This window comes from Serinus canaria, chromosome 12 (assembly GCF_022539315.1).
Source record: "Serinus canaria isolate serCan28SL12 chromosome 12, serCan2020, whole genome shotgun sequence".
NCBI classification, from domain to species: Eukaryota; Metazoa; Chordata; class Aves; order Passeriformes; family Fringillidae; genus Serinus; species Serinus canaria.
The window spans coordinates 3,940,601-3,957,021 of NC_066326.1; the positions used below are offsets into that span (position 1 = coordinate 3,940,601).

At 42.5% G+C, this 16,421-nt stretch overlaps 1 protein-coding gene across 11 annotated transcripts in view; it reads left to right on the top strand.

Annotated features, from left to right (window-relative positions):
- The window catches only part of FOXP1 (forkhead box P1), a 377,320-nt gene that overhangs the window by 198,222 nt on the left and 162,677 nt on the right, over window positions 1-16,421 (top strand). The window contains exon 1 of one of the 11 annotated variants that reach the window (XM_018915232.3): window positions 7,412-7,914. The exons of 9 other annotated variants lie outside the window; for them this stretch is intronic. The gene's annotated coding sequence lies outside the window, so the exon portion shown is untranslated. Of the gene's footprint in view, window positions 1-7,411; window positions 7,915-8,083; window positions 8,238-16,421 lie in introns of those variants that run through there. One more of the 11 variants, XM_030227851.2, reaches the window with a different exon arrangement.

The following is a 16,421-nucleotide window of genomic DNA, read 5'->3' on the forward strand; positions in this document are numbered from 1 at the left end:
CATTATAACTTGCAGACCTCAGATAGTATTGTAACATGTTTCAGAAAAATAGAACTTTTGTAGATAGTTGTGGAAGTTGGGTGTTTGGTTTATTTTTCAGATGATGGGAGGAAGCAGTAGCAGAATTCTTGCATGCATAATCAGTCAGAACTTTCCAGAAGCTCTTTATTCAAGTTATTTTCTTTTAAAGCTGTGTTTACTCTAAGAATTCGGCTGAGGCAGTTGAAATATGTGGCTGCAAGTGGGGAACAAAATACACTGTATGTTTTGTTACTCTCCTTGTTCTGCTTTGACTTGTGCAAACGGTTTTAATCCAAACGAAGAGATCATACGGTCTGTGACTGTGGTATTGTACAATCCAGTTTAGGGTGCAAATTACCCTCTTATGGTACATCCTGACATTGAATAGTCTTGTCTGGAATAGGCTGTAAATAGAGTGTATCCTTCTCTTTCACAAGCCCTTGGAGCAGAGAGCCGCATGCCTTAGCTCTACAGTGTTCAGGGGCCAGCACATCTGTGGGACCAAGCACCTGCATGCGGCTGGAGATGTTCAGACACTGTCTTCAGTGCAGATTTTGAACATTAAACACTCATTTCTGGTTGCAAACAGCCTCCATCTGCTGCCAGGGGTTCAGCACCAGAAAGGCCATTTCCTGGAGCACAGAGCAACCTCTGCCGAGCTTGGCAGAGCTTGTGAAGGACCCTCGCAGCCCAGGGCTGAACAGCTGGTTCTTGAGAGGTCATGGGGCCACAGTGCTGTCTGTCGGGAGTCTTTCTGTTGCATTGGCATCGTGCATGAAAAAGGTATGGGCAGCCACAGGGGTGCTCAGGATTGTTCACTGTTTTTGGCCAAGGCAAGCTGGAGAGGCTCATGTGGTGTCCTGCAAATCCTCTCTGCTGTTGCCTCTCCCTCTCCCAGCCATGGCTGATGGGGGATTGGAGGTGGGCATTGCTCCTTAGCCACGGGTGAATGCAGAAGTGGGATTAAGAACTTGGTTTCCTTCATCCTGACTCAAAAGTAGGCATATGTGCTTTTTTGGGGGAGTTAGAAACAAATTGGTTTCGACAGAGCTTTTTTAGGGAGTTTTCTCAGGCACAGGATGAAACTTTGAGGTGAAAAAAAATGATGCTTGTTTTCCCGCTTCTCTATTGGGCCAGTGTGGAGAGGACCAACTGTATTTTTGGGTGCTTGGGATCCATGTGTGTGGCTGTTGAGGAACATGTGCTACGTGTACACATCTCCTGCACAGAAATGTGATGGGTGGAATCCTTGCTCTGGACCAAGACTGGAGCTATTCCTGGGAAAGAAAACATGAAGAAAAAACTGGGGATGAAGGCACCTCTTCTGTCCTCCTTACGCTGTTCTGGCTGATTTGAACTGGTGTGCTGGGTGTTTGAGTAACGTGTGTGGGTGTGGGTGTGTGTTTGTGTGTTAGCTTACACACCAGTGTGCACAGACATATTTGGTATCCCTGATGCATTGTTCTGTCCTTGCTGTAATCTGAGAACCACAACCCTTGGACAGGGCAAGGCAAAGAGTCCATCTGTGTTTCCACAAAAGCTTAGCTAAGTGCATTTTTTTATATTGTGTTATGGGCCTGATTCTTGTGGGGGGTTAGATGCTCTCCGTTGTGGATGCCCAGTGTTTTTGCAAGTCACCCTGCTCAGAAGTTGGTGGTTACAGGGCTTTTTTTAAGGGGAAAAAGCATTTTTCCATTTGTTTCTCCATAGACTGAAACCTCTAAAGAGTCCTCGCTTAGTTTTCCACACACAAGGCACACACTGATGGGAGCCTGAGAGAGACTGCAGGTCTCGGAAGGCTTGAAGTGTGTGAAAACAAGGAGTCCTAATGAAAAGGATTTTGCAATTTAATTGTAGTGGGTGTGCCTTTGTTTGTGCAAAGAAATGAAAGTGCTGGAGGCCGAAGTGCTTTCTTTATCCTCAGAATAGGGAGCAGTACAAACTTCCCTGGCCAGTTCTGCCAAGGTGCCTGAGACCTGCAAGTCCCTGCAGAGCTTTGGCTCCCTGCTCGCTGGGACCCCATGCCACAGACTTTGAGCCTTCAGCCATCCAGCCTCATGAGGCTCAGCAGAAATACCATGTTTAGCATGAAGGACCTTTCTTGGGTTCCTGAGTGCCTTTCTTCTTGAGGTGTTTGTTCACCTCACAGATCCACTGCATTTGGGAAGACCATCGTGTCCTTTGCAGTGGTTTTGAGAGTCATGACTTCCCCTCAGGATGGATCTGCACATCTCCTTGTAGCCATTGTTCTGCTTGTTCAAGGCAAGGGGCTTGTTCCTCCTGCCTGCTGCCTTGTTAACCCCTTTGGAGTAGTCCATGAATCCCAGTCTGGTGCCAGGGGGCCAAATGCCCTGCTCCCTTCTGCACCAGCATCCTGAGCTACCCCGTGCCCCACAGCAACACGATCCATTTTAAATAGATGCTGTTTGCAGCATCTTGGACTTGCTGTGCGAGGATGAGAAATGTTAACATAAATTCTTTAAATAACATCTAGTAGTGTTGAATGCACAGAATTATAAAACATTTTTATATTCTGAGACTCATTTGCATCTTCACATTAAAAACTGTGGTTTTCTTCTCAGGGAATGGTTGCAAGATCTGATTTGTTTTGAAATCAAAGCTAAATTTGTGTTCTTACTTTCCTCTTTGCCCTTCATTTGACAAATTTTTCTTGTTCTATAAATACAGAATTGTAAACAAGGGCTAATCCTTAGCAACAACCTGGAAAGTTAACATTTCTCTCCAGCTCCTATTATAATTAATTCAGACACTATGAATATGATGTGATTTACACATAATATTCCTAAGGCCAGGAGGTACTAATATCTTGTTAGAGAACTGAGGAAAAGAACATGCTTTTGTGTGTGCCATATAACATAATTGCACTGCATTTTCTTTCATGAGAAGGTGTTTAAAGATGCTTTTTACTTTGCATTTGAAAAATGAAAGGCTTCTGCTTCTGCATTTGGCTGAAATTGTCTTAAATGTGTTTTCCCTCCTGTAGCAGTCAACATTGTCAAAACATTTTGCAAAGTACATTTTAATAATATGGGTTAGGACCATCATTATATTAATTTAATTCTCTGTGTAGGTAAATTCGTAAGATGCTTCCACTTTGTCGTAAAAGTTTTTCACAGTAAACATCATCGGTTTTCCCTGTGCAAAAAAGGAAGGAGATAATATAGTCAACAAAAGGATAAAATGCCTTGTGTGAAAATTGTAAAAGTTTAGCTTGGACAGTCTTTCTCTCATGGTCCATCCTTGTATTTTATTTAATTTTTATTTAATTCTGTTTTGTTCTGTTTATATTTGTTCAGGGAGTGTTTTTGTAGTGTTAATCTATGTAAGCCACATGCAGTTGAAAACTGCAACTCCCAAAAGGCTGTGATTAAAACATTATGGATGTGGCAAACCACAAACGCAAAAGGAAGTTTACATTTAGATTTTCTGTATTAAAAATATTATATTCAAGTTTTGTAATACCTTGGTATCGTGGTCAGCATTGCCATAAAAATTCTGTGTTATATGGAATGATACAATCTGTGAAGCATTTCCCATTATGTAGACACCATGTCTTTAAATTATAGCAATTTCTTAAGATTTTAAAGCAAAATGAGCTCTTAGAAGTGTGATTAATAGCAGGGAATGAGGCTAACACTGGGTCATCAGTGGCACTCCATTACAAAAAAGGTTGGACTAATAAAAGCATCCATCTATTTGACCAATAAAGCATTTGAATGATATGCTTATAGTTTTTATCATAGTGTAGTTACTTTGTACTGAATAAACTGTGATTTTACGTGCTGGAAAAGGAGCGTGGAACAGGCAGCGCGGCTGAGGTGAGAGCAGTTGTCTCAAGTAGGGAAATATCAGGACTTTTATGTGAAGCTTGATGTTTTCAGAAGCCTTCAGGTTGCAGTGTCTAAATTTTTGAAGCTGCTGTGAAATATCTAAATCCCCCGTGACCCGTGCCTGCCTGCCCACAGTCATTCGGTGAGGCTGGCCCTCGCTGTCCTGCAGGGAGGGGAGAAAGGAGGGTATTGTGTGTAATCATTAATTCAGAGTTAAGTCCCCGGCAGCCCCAGACATCAGAAATACTCTGCTGCAGCACAGGAAATGGGGCAGCACTTCTGTTTTCCTGGTGTGCGGACGCCAACCCCGTCCTCGAGTCGCACCTTTCATCCTGCCTGCTATTATGCTGTCAACCTGATGTATTAAAAAATAGGCAGTTGCCTGAACAATACTGCATTTGGGTTTTATTTAAATACCTGTCTTATTAGTAGGTTGTACTGATTTCATGGTTTTGAACCTTTCTTTTCCTTTACTTTTTTTTTTTTTTTTTTTTTTTTTTTTTTTTTTTTTTTTGCTACAACAAAAGGCTAAATATTTTCTGAGAAAGAAAACGAAGGTTCTTGGCCAGCTGTGGATGTCCAGGATTGTGCTGTGAAAAAAAGTAACAAATATTCTAAAACTTGTAAAAAAATGATGAGGGGGGAGGCTTCTGGCCATCATGCTGTTTGCACATGAAATGGCAAGGGAGGGGAGATTAGTGCCAGGGCCAGCTGTGACCTTGGATGCTTCATAGATTTGAGACTGGGATGATTTTCCTCAGTGCTTGGCGGTGATGCTGGTGCTCATCAGAAGGTAGGGGGTGAACCAGGGAGGGACAATGGTGCAGCTGGGAGGAAAAAGGACCCGTGGTATAGCCCACAACTACATCCACTAACCCCACCTGACTGGTGCAACAACCTAAAGGGCTTCTTTTACATAGCAGAGGGATGAAGAGACCCATGGAGGTCCCATGCAGGGATTGTGTCAGGGCAGGAATGTAACCCAGAGCCCTGGATTAACCTCTACCATTTAGACCATCCATCTTCTCTCCCTGTACTTCAGATCTTTACCGAAATCCGTGTTCAGGATAGACAACTTAGAGAAACCTCCCTGGAGGAACGCTGCCATAGGAAATTTCATGAGTGTTACATGGATGAGAGATGGGGAAGGAAAGGCTTTCTGAGAAGGTGGCAGACGCAGGGAATTTGGGTGTCTTGAGCACCTTGAGGACTAAAGTCACAAAGCCTTGGCCCAAGAGAGGGATGGTGGTTGGGGGCAGTTGAGGTTTTGGTTGTAAAAGGCATCCAAGTGGCTTCTGGGTCAAAAAGAGGAGCTGGGGAGATTTACAAAGATCAGAGAAAGATGATGGGAGGCAGAGGCAAGGAGGCTTAGGGTGGGAAAGAGAAAGGAGGGGGAATAGGGCTGAACCATGGCTTCATTGCTGCTGCAGGGCCTTGGCGTGGCCATGGGTCGTGTGTAAATTCCTCGTGTCCATGGTCATGCTGGGCTGGTTGGGCTGTGTTGAAAGCTGTTGTTTTGCTTGTTTGCTCTGGGAGTGAAATGAAAATTTTGTACCCCACCTTTTGCAGTTGTTTCTCTGGATTTTCAGTTGTTTTTGTTGTTTTTTTTTTTTTTCTAATGCAAATGGATCTTTCACATCAGTGGTTTGGCCGGTAAATCTTGTTTTGTGAAACACTTTCAAGTGTTTTCAACTCCTTTCTTTCCCCTTTATCAGAACAGATGCACAGCTCTGTATTTTCCCCTGCTGCCTGTTGTCTTGAGGTTGCACAGCAAGACTGCAAAGGCTTTTTTGTTTGTTGTTGTTGAAGGGGAGGAAAAAACCCTCAATCCACAGAAGAGTTAACAGGATTTCACTTGATCTGCTCGTTTATGCAATGAGTAATGCGAGGTTGGTAACAGCAAATTGTTGTTTATAAGCAAACATGGCACTGTGTAAACAAGAAGGCCTGGTCCCCAACTGGTTTGATTTCATGGTGGTCAGCAGCTGATGCATGTAACGTACAACCTTTCTGCTTCTCGAAATGTCAGAAGAATGACTATTTGTTTGTCTTGAGTTCTTCCCAGCTGTTTACTCTGTAATGCATTTGCCTCAACCTTGATTCCCTAAGAGTGGCCCCTTTCTCCTCCCTACTCTGTTTACATTAGTCCTGCCCCGAGTGTCACCTATGAAATCTGTTGATTATTCCACCTGGTTAATGTTAAATTGCTCTTGCAAGATGATGTGTTTGTTCATAAACACAAATGCTGGGCCCCTTGTTTACTGTACCCATGGCAGCAATCAGTTATTAAACAAATATTGCTTTGTTTGCGGGTGTGAGCAGCAGTTTATCCTGCAAGGTCTGGAAAAAAACCTTTAAATGCTGGGATTTTGATAAAGGAGAAAAAGGGGAGCTTGTCCCTGGAATGTGGCTGAAACTCACTTTGGTTTGCTTTGCTTATCTTTAACTTGGGTGAAGGGGCTAGAAAGATTAGCAAGTTGTTTGGTTTTTCCAAGAGATTTCCTTAGTGTAATGATATCTATCCAGTTGTTTGCTTTTTTCAGAAGGGAGAGAGCACTCCTGCAAGACGACTAGCACAGCGGTAGATGGCTGATGGCTAGAAAATCCTGCATGGAGCAAACAAGGAGGTAGAAGGTCTAGGATAAAGGTATAGGGCTATGAACCAGGTAATCACCCCAAAACTACGGCCTTGTGTTCTATGTCAGCATTTGGTCGGGGGCTTTTCGGTTTCTCTCTTCTTTCATGTCGAATTTTAATTGATGCATGTGCCCTCGATGGGGTTGGAAAAGGCAAAGCTTTCAGCTTTACTTCTGAGGAGATCTGAGGAAAATCTGTTTTAGAAGCAGAGCCGTTTGAATGGAGAGAAAATACCAAATTTTAAAATGCGCTTTGTTGCTCCTCCTCCTGTGAGTGAGATGACGGAGCTGCTTTTCTTCTTTTTATAAGTGGAAAACTGTGTTTACATCTGCTAATTTCTCTGTGCTGCCTGTTTGTTCTTTGGTTTCTGGGAGTCCTAATTAGAGAGAGCCATCCTGGTAGTTGTTGCTTTTGGGTTGTTTTGAAAATGAGCAAGAAAAACTTGCTCACACCATCTTTGTTTTTCAAAATTACTGTTTGTTATTGTTTCTGAGTGGGGCTTGGATTTCAAATGCCAGGCAGGACCTGTTAGCACTAACAGTAAATGGCTTGGGCTTTTCACACAAAGGGAGTAAACCCTCTTTGAGTGACCTTGAGAAAGAAATGTTAACTCTTTTTGTGTGAATGTGTTGCCTATTCCTGTATCTGAATTCATTTTTTAAAATGTGAAGGGGTTTTCTGTTCCTTTGTATGTGAATTCATTTATTAAGATACCTTGGATACACATTCATAGAAAGCATAAAATGAAATAATCATCCTCTTCATCCCTTGGAAAAGAAAGCAAAAAAATATACATAAAAATGTGACCCCCTGTATTCCCTAGTTTGCATCAGTGATCCAAACATACTGCTTGTTTGGGCTGCTGGAGTAGTGTCAGGGCTGGAGGGGAGCTGGAGGTACCTGAAGTGTGTAAGTGGACAAGCTGGTCGTTAATTGACTCGTGTTACTGCCATGAATCAAACCTTTGCTACCTTGAACAAAGTGAAAATGGCATTGTGCAGAATTGTTAGAGTTGCACCTGGCTTTTAGGTGTTTTTTTGACTTCTGGAGGCTGCTAGAAAGTTTAGATATGCTTTAATGGAGATGTACATGGAGGGTGGGAGTCTAATTCATCTACAGCCAGCACTTGGTACGAGGTTTCATGTTATCTTGTTGGAGCAGTGCTGCTGCTGTCTGGCACAAACTGACTGTATTTACTAAATGCAACTTTGGTCTTTTATTTGGTTGAACAGTCACCTGTTTTTCCGTGAGGCAGACTGCAAGAGTTTGTGATGCAAGCTCAGAGCAGTGTGCATGCAAACAAATAAGTCCTGGCTGTGAGAACAGCTCTGCAGTTTCTGTTCCTGTTCTGCACGGAGCGGCAGGGAGCCCCACAGTGCTGTGATGCCTGGGCTGGGATGAGCAGGTGGGTACCTCCCCAGGGACACCGACCACGGGGCCATCACCGAGGGCATTCTGCACCTCACCTTGCTGCACTGGTGACCTTCCTTCTGGAGGAGTCACTCCTCTGCTGCCATGGTGCTCGTGTCCACGTGGTACCAGTCATGGATTCGCCTGGTGCAGTGAACAATGGCTTCTGGTTTGGCTTGGGGGTTTTTTGGCCACTTGCCATTCCTTTTCTTCCAAATAAACTGATCCCGGTGATGGTAAGGATGATTTCTGTCAAGCTCACAGCTGAAAGACAGCTCTCCCCAAGAGAGAGGAAGGAACCTCACTCTGCCGATGATGGTATGTAAATGATTACATCATATTTGCCAGTCACTTGGAAGTGGCCCAGCTCTAGAGCTTTTATGCATCTATGGCATGAGCTTCATGCTGAATATGGATTTAATAGCTGTCAAGCTGAGAGGCATAGATTGAGATAGAGCTGGCTTTGCTAAAGGGGTATATTTATCCAAGGTGAGACTGGGAGTAACTTCTGTGTGCATGTGTAAAATGAAGAGAGAATGCAAATATCTAATTTGAGGAAGTTGGATTGTTCATTGTCTGTTTAATGCTTTGGGTGTTACCTCGTGGTAGGGAGTGAGACCTGTTGTCTTCACAGCTTGGTATGTTTTAGTGCCCTGGTTTTTCATGGGGACCAGCTCTGGCTCTTTTTGAGTAAATGGCAAACTGTTTAATGTCAGTTTCAACTAATTCTTCTTAGATTTACTCGATCTCTGTTCTTACTGATTGTGGTCAGCAACACCCTCAGTAGAAGAGACTTCCTGAGGGGTAACTGCACTGAGTGGTTCTCTGACAACTTAAGTTGTTTGACCATGATTTCACAATAAGTCAGTGTGGCACAAGAGGAATTAGGCCCCTGAATCCCCTTCCCTTCTCCTCACCACAGCAGTCTTATATTCTAGCTCCTGCAGAGTATCAGTCAGCCTTTCACTGAGCTGCCTCCAAATGATTTCAGATTGCTCTGGCCCTGATGATAACACACTGTTGCTGGGAAGAAGGGACCCAGGCAGTGTGAGCCATGCACCCACCAGTGAAAGAGGTTGTGCCATTGCACACAGTCAAATGAAGTTAAAAATTGTGTCATTCTGCTTCTAGACAGGAGCTGCCATTCAGGAGATTTGAGGGTGGCAAGAGGACATAAACACATAATAGGTGGCAAAAAAGCCAGGCTGGTGACCGTTGTGACCCACAGGGAGGAGGTTGGGCAACCTGTTTTGTCTCCTGTTGGCCAAGGTGTTGTACTCCACCACTTTTTGAAAGCACAGGCTTTTCATCCACTGAATTTAGATACAGCTTCATGTTTTCCTGCTCCTTCCTCTTACTTTTGTCTTCTTTCTATGGCTCTGCATCACCAAGTAGCTCTACTCCAGTGTTAGCAGGGCAGGGAGGGGGGAGCAGCCCTGTGTAAACAGGTGCCAGGGCCGTGGCCCACAGGGATGCTCCAGGAGCAGTGTGATTTGTTTCCCTTCCTGGGGAGGCCAGCACATCACCTCTGCCATGTGCTCAAGTTCCACTGGCCCAAGGCTTGGGATGAGTCCAGCTGAGGTGAGAGTATCAGGAGGCAGAGCCAAGGATGTGCTGAGGGTAATCCCATTTCTTCTGGACCCTTTATTTCCTAAGCACTAAATGAAATTTCAGATTTTAGATATGTCTAGACATATACAGTGCACGATAAAGTTGATAATACATTAATCATTTTTAACAACAGGTAATATGCATAATTTATGGTGTTACAGTGCTATCTTTTTTGATATTTATGATGGATAATGCTCAGTTTTTGCCCTCATATTACTGCTTTAAATTATACCACAAGAAAATTAATGAGAAAGTAGATTTATGGCTTTCATTTGTTTGTCAATTCGGAAATTAATTGGGTGTTAATTTTAGCCGTCCCTCATCAGACCAGGTCTTTAGTATGTGTGCATTACTTTGCATTCATTGAAGCCTACCTCCCATTTACTGTGGGTCACTAGCTTTGCATACATTAAAATAGCCCTCAGGCTCATTCTCTTGATTACTTTTTGAACTGCCATGCATTAGAAAATTTACGCCTTTCTGTTATAATTATGAAAATTCTCTATTGGAAGATGGTGCTTGCATAACAGCAAGTGTACAGTCTTGCTCAGCGATGTAAGATCATATAGCAAATCCCAGTACGTTTTTGTTCTAATCCTAGAAAATAGCACTCTCGACAATCTTTGTTGTGCGAGTTTCATCCTTTGAAATTTCAAGGATCCATTTTAATGCATTGAATTACCTCTTTAAGCTGAGGAAATATCAAAGGATTTCACCTCGTCGCTGTCTCTTTGTTTCCTCTTTGCACACATCCCGTGCGTGTTCCTTCCCTTGCCTTGCTCCAGGTTTGCCTCTCCTCCTCCGAACCCTGCTGTCAGACGTGACTCAGCATCACTTTTTAGGACAGCGAAGCCTGATTTGCTCTGTTTGCTACTATTTTGGTTGATTCCTAAAGATGATCCTTAATTGCACTTTGAATCCCCTTCTCCTTTCTCCTACTCCTGCACAATTCAGCAACCACCAGTAGTGTGTAGGCGAGTGGCCTTCGAAGGGGTAAGCATGAAGTTTTATCCAAAAAGTACCCTAATGTACTGACAGTTGATCTATAGTTAGTTAGTACATAATTATACCTAAAATACACCCTGTCAGCAGGATAAATGACGGCTACTGAAAACTCTAAAAGCATGACGGGTGTTCACCCATCTGCAATGACGAGAGCGGAGGGGTTTGTAAGTTAAGAAAGGCTGGTGAGTTCAGCATGATCTGATTTAGTTAAATCATGCCATATGTTGGGATAGCTCTCTCTAATAGTTGTGCTAACCACAAACACAGGCAAAGAGAAGTCATCTGGTCCACCTGGCTAGTTTGGACTTCCCTCCCTGGCATTATTTCTGCACTTAGCATGGTGGCAGCCCTTGAGCTGCTCATGTGAAGCTGGCTGATTCACAGTTAATTGTGACATGGTGTAATTTAGTAAATGAGCAGCTGAACATCTGTACGCCTTCCCCCACGGCACATCAAGCCTTACCTTACACAAGGCTTTTAATTTCCACTAGTGAATCCTTTTTCTTTTACTGAACTCATGGATGGCGGGATGGTGCTGCTGGCTGCCTCGCCAGCTTAGGCACAGGGGTGTCATCTGGAGGAGATGGGTATTTTGGCATCAGCTGGGGGACATCAAAACATGTTCCTGGAAAAATTCACTACTGGTGGTAGGATGTGGAGCCTGAGGTGCATTCTGGCAGGGCACTTGCTCTAAAGATACCAGGACTAAAAGAGACCACCTGTGAGTGGCGTAGGAGTCTCCTGGGAAAGCTGTTGGGGTCCCCGCTTTGGATCACAGCAGTGCCAGGCTGGTGCTGCAGGGTGTTTGTCCCTGTGCTGTGGGGAGGCAGCAGCTTTGCTCCTGCTCTCTGTGTTCCCTTGCTGGTCGCACTCTGGAGCATGTTTCATTTTCAAGAGGTAAAATCCTGTCTTTGCGGGGTTACGTTGTTGTGGAATTCTTCCAAACGGTGTTTGGGGATTTTTGTTTTGTTTTGTTCTTAATAATTACATGTATAAATGCTTTAAAATTATTCCTGAGCCTGTTTTGAGGAACTGCTTGTGACATACAGGTAGAACTTTTATTTATAAACCATGCACGTACGGATAGAATGCCTGCTGGAGAATTTCGGGCTAGATCGTGTGATTTGATCACTCACTTAAAACTGATTTTAGCATTGACTCTTCTGCCTATAGAAGTAGAAATACATTTTATAAATCTGTGTTGTGTTTAATTTACATGTCCTTTCATGGCTGGGCCAAGTTCTTTAAGGGCATTTATTCTGCTTCATATAAATAATTGATCAGCCAAGTTAATTTACTTCTGCCTGACTTGGTCAACCTTAATTAACTGCCCTAAAATAAAGACTGAACTTTTTGTTAGCTTAAAATCTTTCACAAATGTGGCAAAGGAGGGTTGTATTATGACAACATTTTTGCTGTAGCACTGATCCCAGGGGATGGAAATGCCTAATGATCTTTATGTGCAAATATGTATTCGTAAACACCTCCAAGTACTAACATCTGAAATATAATCATGGACCTTGAAGAAACTTTGAAACACACAAGCTACATTGTGAATCTGTAGTCCATGTTAAGTCTGGAAGCATATTTAAACAGGGATTTTTAAGGCCAGGAGACCCCAGGGATGTTTTTTTAAAGGTGAGGATATGCTTAAAGATATAGATTGGTACTTATTGAGGAATCTTAAAAATGCTTCACCAGATGCCTCCGTGTATGGTGAAGCATCTAGAGACATCTGAATATCAGTCCCTTAGTCTTTCAGACTTGGAGTGGATCCTTATTCTGACAGGTGCTTCAGTCAGTAAATCCTCCCTCATGCTGACATTAAACAATGCTGCTTAGTCTTCAGAAACTATACTGGTAGCAGAATTGCAGCAGTGGCACACTTCAGCGCCCACCTCCTGTCTACTAATCTCCATGCTTAACCTTGCTCATCTTAATAGGCCAGTGGAGCTGAGATGTGTATCAGCAGCATCTGGTCTTGGCACTGTTATGGACTTTATGAATGCAATTTTAATGAATTAGCAAAGAACTTTTTCAGAATTAGGATTCCTTTAGGTTCTGTGGGGTTTTTTTACCTCAAAACATCGACACTGGAGTCATCAGAAAGATTATTTTGATTCAGGCAAAGTTCACATCTGACGTATGTTTTCTGAGTTTTGACCATGTCCTTAAGAAATTGGCTGTCCCGTGCTTTTCTCCAGGTAATCTGGAAGATTACCTGTTGTCCTCCTGTTGACAGAGTGCCTTCTTTAGATTTTGCTTCGCTGAAATTTTGCTCAATTGCCTTGAACATAACATATTCACCAAAGAGATGGCCCCAGCTGTACGGCTTTGACTTTGTGTTGGACTGTGCATCAAAGCTAGAAAAAGCTCTGTGGAGGTTAAAATGGGAATCTGAAGATCACTCTTCTGAAATTTTTAAACCAAGCCTACATAAAGTCAGAACAGTTCTTTCATTATGTGCTCCTTGATTTCAGGATAAACTTTCACAAGCTGTTGTTGGTACTGCAGCCTACCTTTGGTCCCTTAAAAGGGAAGAAGATCTTGTGTCCCCTTTAATAATTCAGAGTCATTCTGTATCCCTCGTAACATGAAATAGCATAGAACTTTTCTATATATAGAAAAAAGAAAAATACTTACACTGGTAATAACCCACATATTTGAAGCACTAAAAATGCATTTTTCTTTGCAGAATTGGTAAGAGAATCATTCTGCTTTCTAGAACACATGAGATAGACATGGGCTCTTCTACCATTAAATTTCTGAAGTCGGAACCAGGTTTCCTGCCTGTCATGGAAGTAGTTGTGGAGTTTTATTATTTCTTATAATAAATCATTATGCATAACAGCTTCTCCAGCACTGTGTTGGTTGTATTCAGACCAGAATCACGGTTTGTGATACTTCACCTGGAGTTTCAGCTCAGTTCCCACAGAACCTAATTATGTTGCATAAAGTCAACCTTGCTTTGCATTTTTCTTTCACAATTTTGAATGACAAACTTCAGTAATGGGCTCCTGTAAGTTCATCTCCTCTGTGCTGGGAAGAGACAATTATCTCAGCCATCCTCGGTGTACGATCACCTCAGCTCATTTAGGTGTGCTCAAAAAGACAAATAATAATCATTCTTGCAGAAAGCTCTCACAGGTTGATTTTTCATGACATGACACTTAATGATCAAACCAAACTGTGATTATTCATGTCAACTCACATTTGACTTCAGTGATGAAATAAACAGTTTTATCTTTTTTCCCTTGAAATACCAGTTTTGTATCGGAGGTATTTTAACAAAGTGCTTTTGTTTTGTACAGGCACCTAGTTTAAGTTACATAGAAGTTGACTGCTTGTATATTGGTGTTTTTTAAAAAAGATGTGCTTAAAGATGTTCACTTCTGCTTTTAAAATAATTCTTTGAAAAGTTTAAATTTTTGAAAGTTTAAACATGGTCCCTTAGCAAACGCTCCTTCCAGCTTCATTTCTTTGGTAGCTGCTGCCAGTCCTGCTGGGATCTGTAGGATGGTCTCAACCAGTGCAGGGGCCATGGCACCTGTGCAGCTGAGCTGGTAACTGGCTGGGGTTCTTCAAAAGGTAAAACAGCATGAAATTTGTCATGGAAAAGGTTCTCAAGAACTATGATCTTTTTCTAACCAAATACAATAAATAATCCATCTTTTTCTTAGTCCTATAGGTTAGAAAAATTGTTGCAATTTCTACTGTTTTTTCTTTCCAGGACCATTTTGCAGTCCTAGAGACAATAAATAATTTCTTGACCAGTTTGGCTGTGAATTATTTTCTGTGTCCCAGAGATATTTCGCTCAGAAGGGCAAGCCAACAAATTGTGATCAGGCAGTGATGGATCTGCTCCTCAGTGGTGCACATTCTTCTTGCTGCTGTCAGAGCTTTGCTTGGTGCTTCCTCTGACCCTACTGCTTATTTATCCAGGTTCTCACTTCCCATTTGTTGCATCAGAAGTGATGGTAAATGAGATGTACTTCTTTACTGGTCTGGCACAGGGGTTTTAGCATCTCTTTCCCGCACAGTGGCTGCTGGAGGTACCTTCCTCCAATTCTTGAGTGTGTCCTTCCTCCCTCAGCTTCAGTCTGTGAGGTGGGGACATGCCACCCACCATTACTGTCATGCTCCAAAACAGTGAAAGGCATGAGTTGAACCCTCTAACCAAATTTTTCCTGGTGGTCATCACTGTCTTCATCTGCTGCTGGGGTAAATTAATGTAGTACTCCATTTTCTCCAGTTGAGACCTGAATACAAATTTGAGTAGAAGCAGAAAAAAATTACATCAGTTCTTTCTTTTTGATTTGTCATGGGGTAAAAGAGGTAAATCTTTTTTAGCAATATAGCATATGAAAAATTGCCTGGTATATCTTTGAGTGACTTGGGAGCTGTCTGTGGATTCTCACTCCTGTGTCTTCTTCCAAGGCAGCCTGTGCCATGCAGTCACTGCCTGGTGTGTAATTCAGCCTTGCCTGTTAGATGTAAACACTTATTTAGACCTTACCATGCTTATGAGCGTTCCTTACAGTGTTGAAAATGAAAAACACACCATACTTGGTGTGTATCAGAGCAGGATCATGTTAAAATCCAAGAGCATTTCCTAGTGGTGTTGGGAAAGCTGTAGGTTTGTTTAGATCTCTGGAGCTTTTACAGAGGAGTTGACAGAAGCTTTATAATGAGTCTCCAAGCCCTTTTGTCCCCTGGTATAATTTGAAGATTTAACAAAACAGATTGAAAGAAGTTTCCATAGACCAGCTGAAATTTATTTAAATGTAATCAGAACGTTTGAATCTGTCCAGCTACCATCCATGTGCTTGGTTTACTGAATTCAAACGAGTTCTTCCTTGAAGATAAAACATCTTTTGAGGTGAAGTATCCTGCACTGGGGCATTTGGCTCTCATGTCCATGTGGTTAGTGTGGGGCTGGCAGTGGCTTGGCTTTCCATACCCCATCTCCCCTGGGTGAGGGGGAGTGGTAGAAGTCAGACAGGTTAATAGTAGTTAAATCCTGGAATCTGGGGCTTTGCAGGTGGAAATACTTTTAAAACAAGTCATCATAATATCTCTGAGTTAGTGCTTTGCAGTTCCTGAAAACCAGTGTATGTGCTTTGTGTGGGGAGTCTTGTGCACCAGTCCTGATGTTTGCTCCTGAGGGTGTGTAAATCCCAGGGGTGCTGGGGTGAGGAGGTGGGTGTACCCATCCTCATCCTCATTGAAGGCGTGTGACCCACTGACACTGTTGGTGGGCACAGAGTGTGAAGCACACAGGCTGACACCAAGAGTCAGTAGAGAGGGCTGACTGAAGGGAACTGTGGCTGCTGAGATGATGTTTAGCCAAATAACACAGGAGGCTCCTCACTGTAATGCCATAAGAGCATCGAAATCCATAGCCAAAAATTTGGCCAACGAGTAATTCTGTGAGCATTTGTTAGCAGTTCTCCTGAAATGAGAAGTGATGATGGTTCAGCACATCCCAGATTAAGCCTGAATTGCTTCAGAGTAACAAAAGGTGCTAATTTGGCACTATCATGGTGTGAGTGAAAACCAAAATAGTGAATGCTTTACTTCACCTCCATGCCCCTACACAGCCTATATCACATTTTTGATATTGACCATCATATGTTGCCAAGAATGACTCATCCGTTTCAAAGGAAAGCATCCAGATGTAACTAGAGAAATTTAATTATGGATTCTGTGTGTTCGTTCAAAAATATTTTTTTTTCTCTAAGGGAAAAAAGATGTTGAGCAAATAATACTATATTTAGAAGAGAACTAACTTACTAAAATTATAGCTGTACCAACGGATAAATAAACATAAACTAGTAGCATGAACCATTAATGAAAGATAAATCGTATGAAGGAAAATGACATATG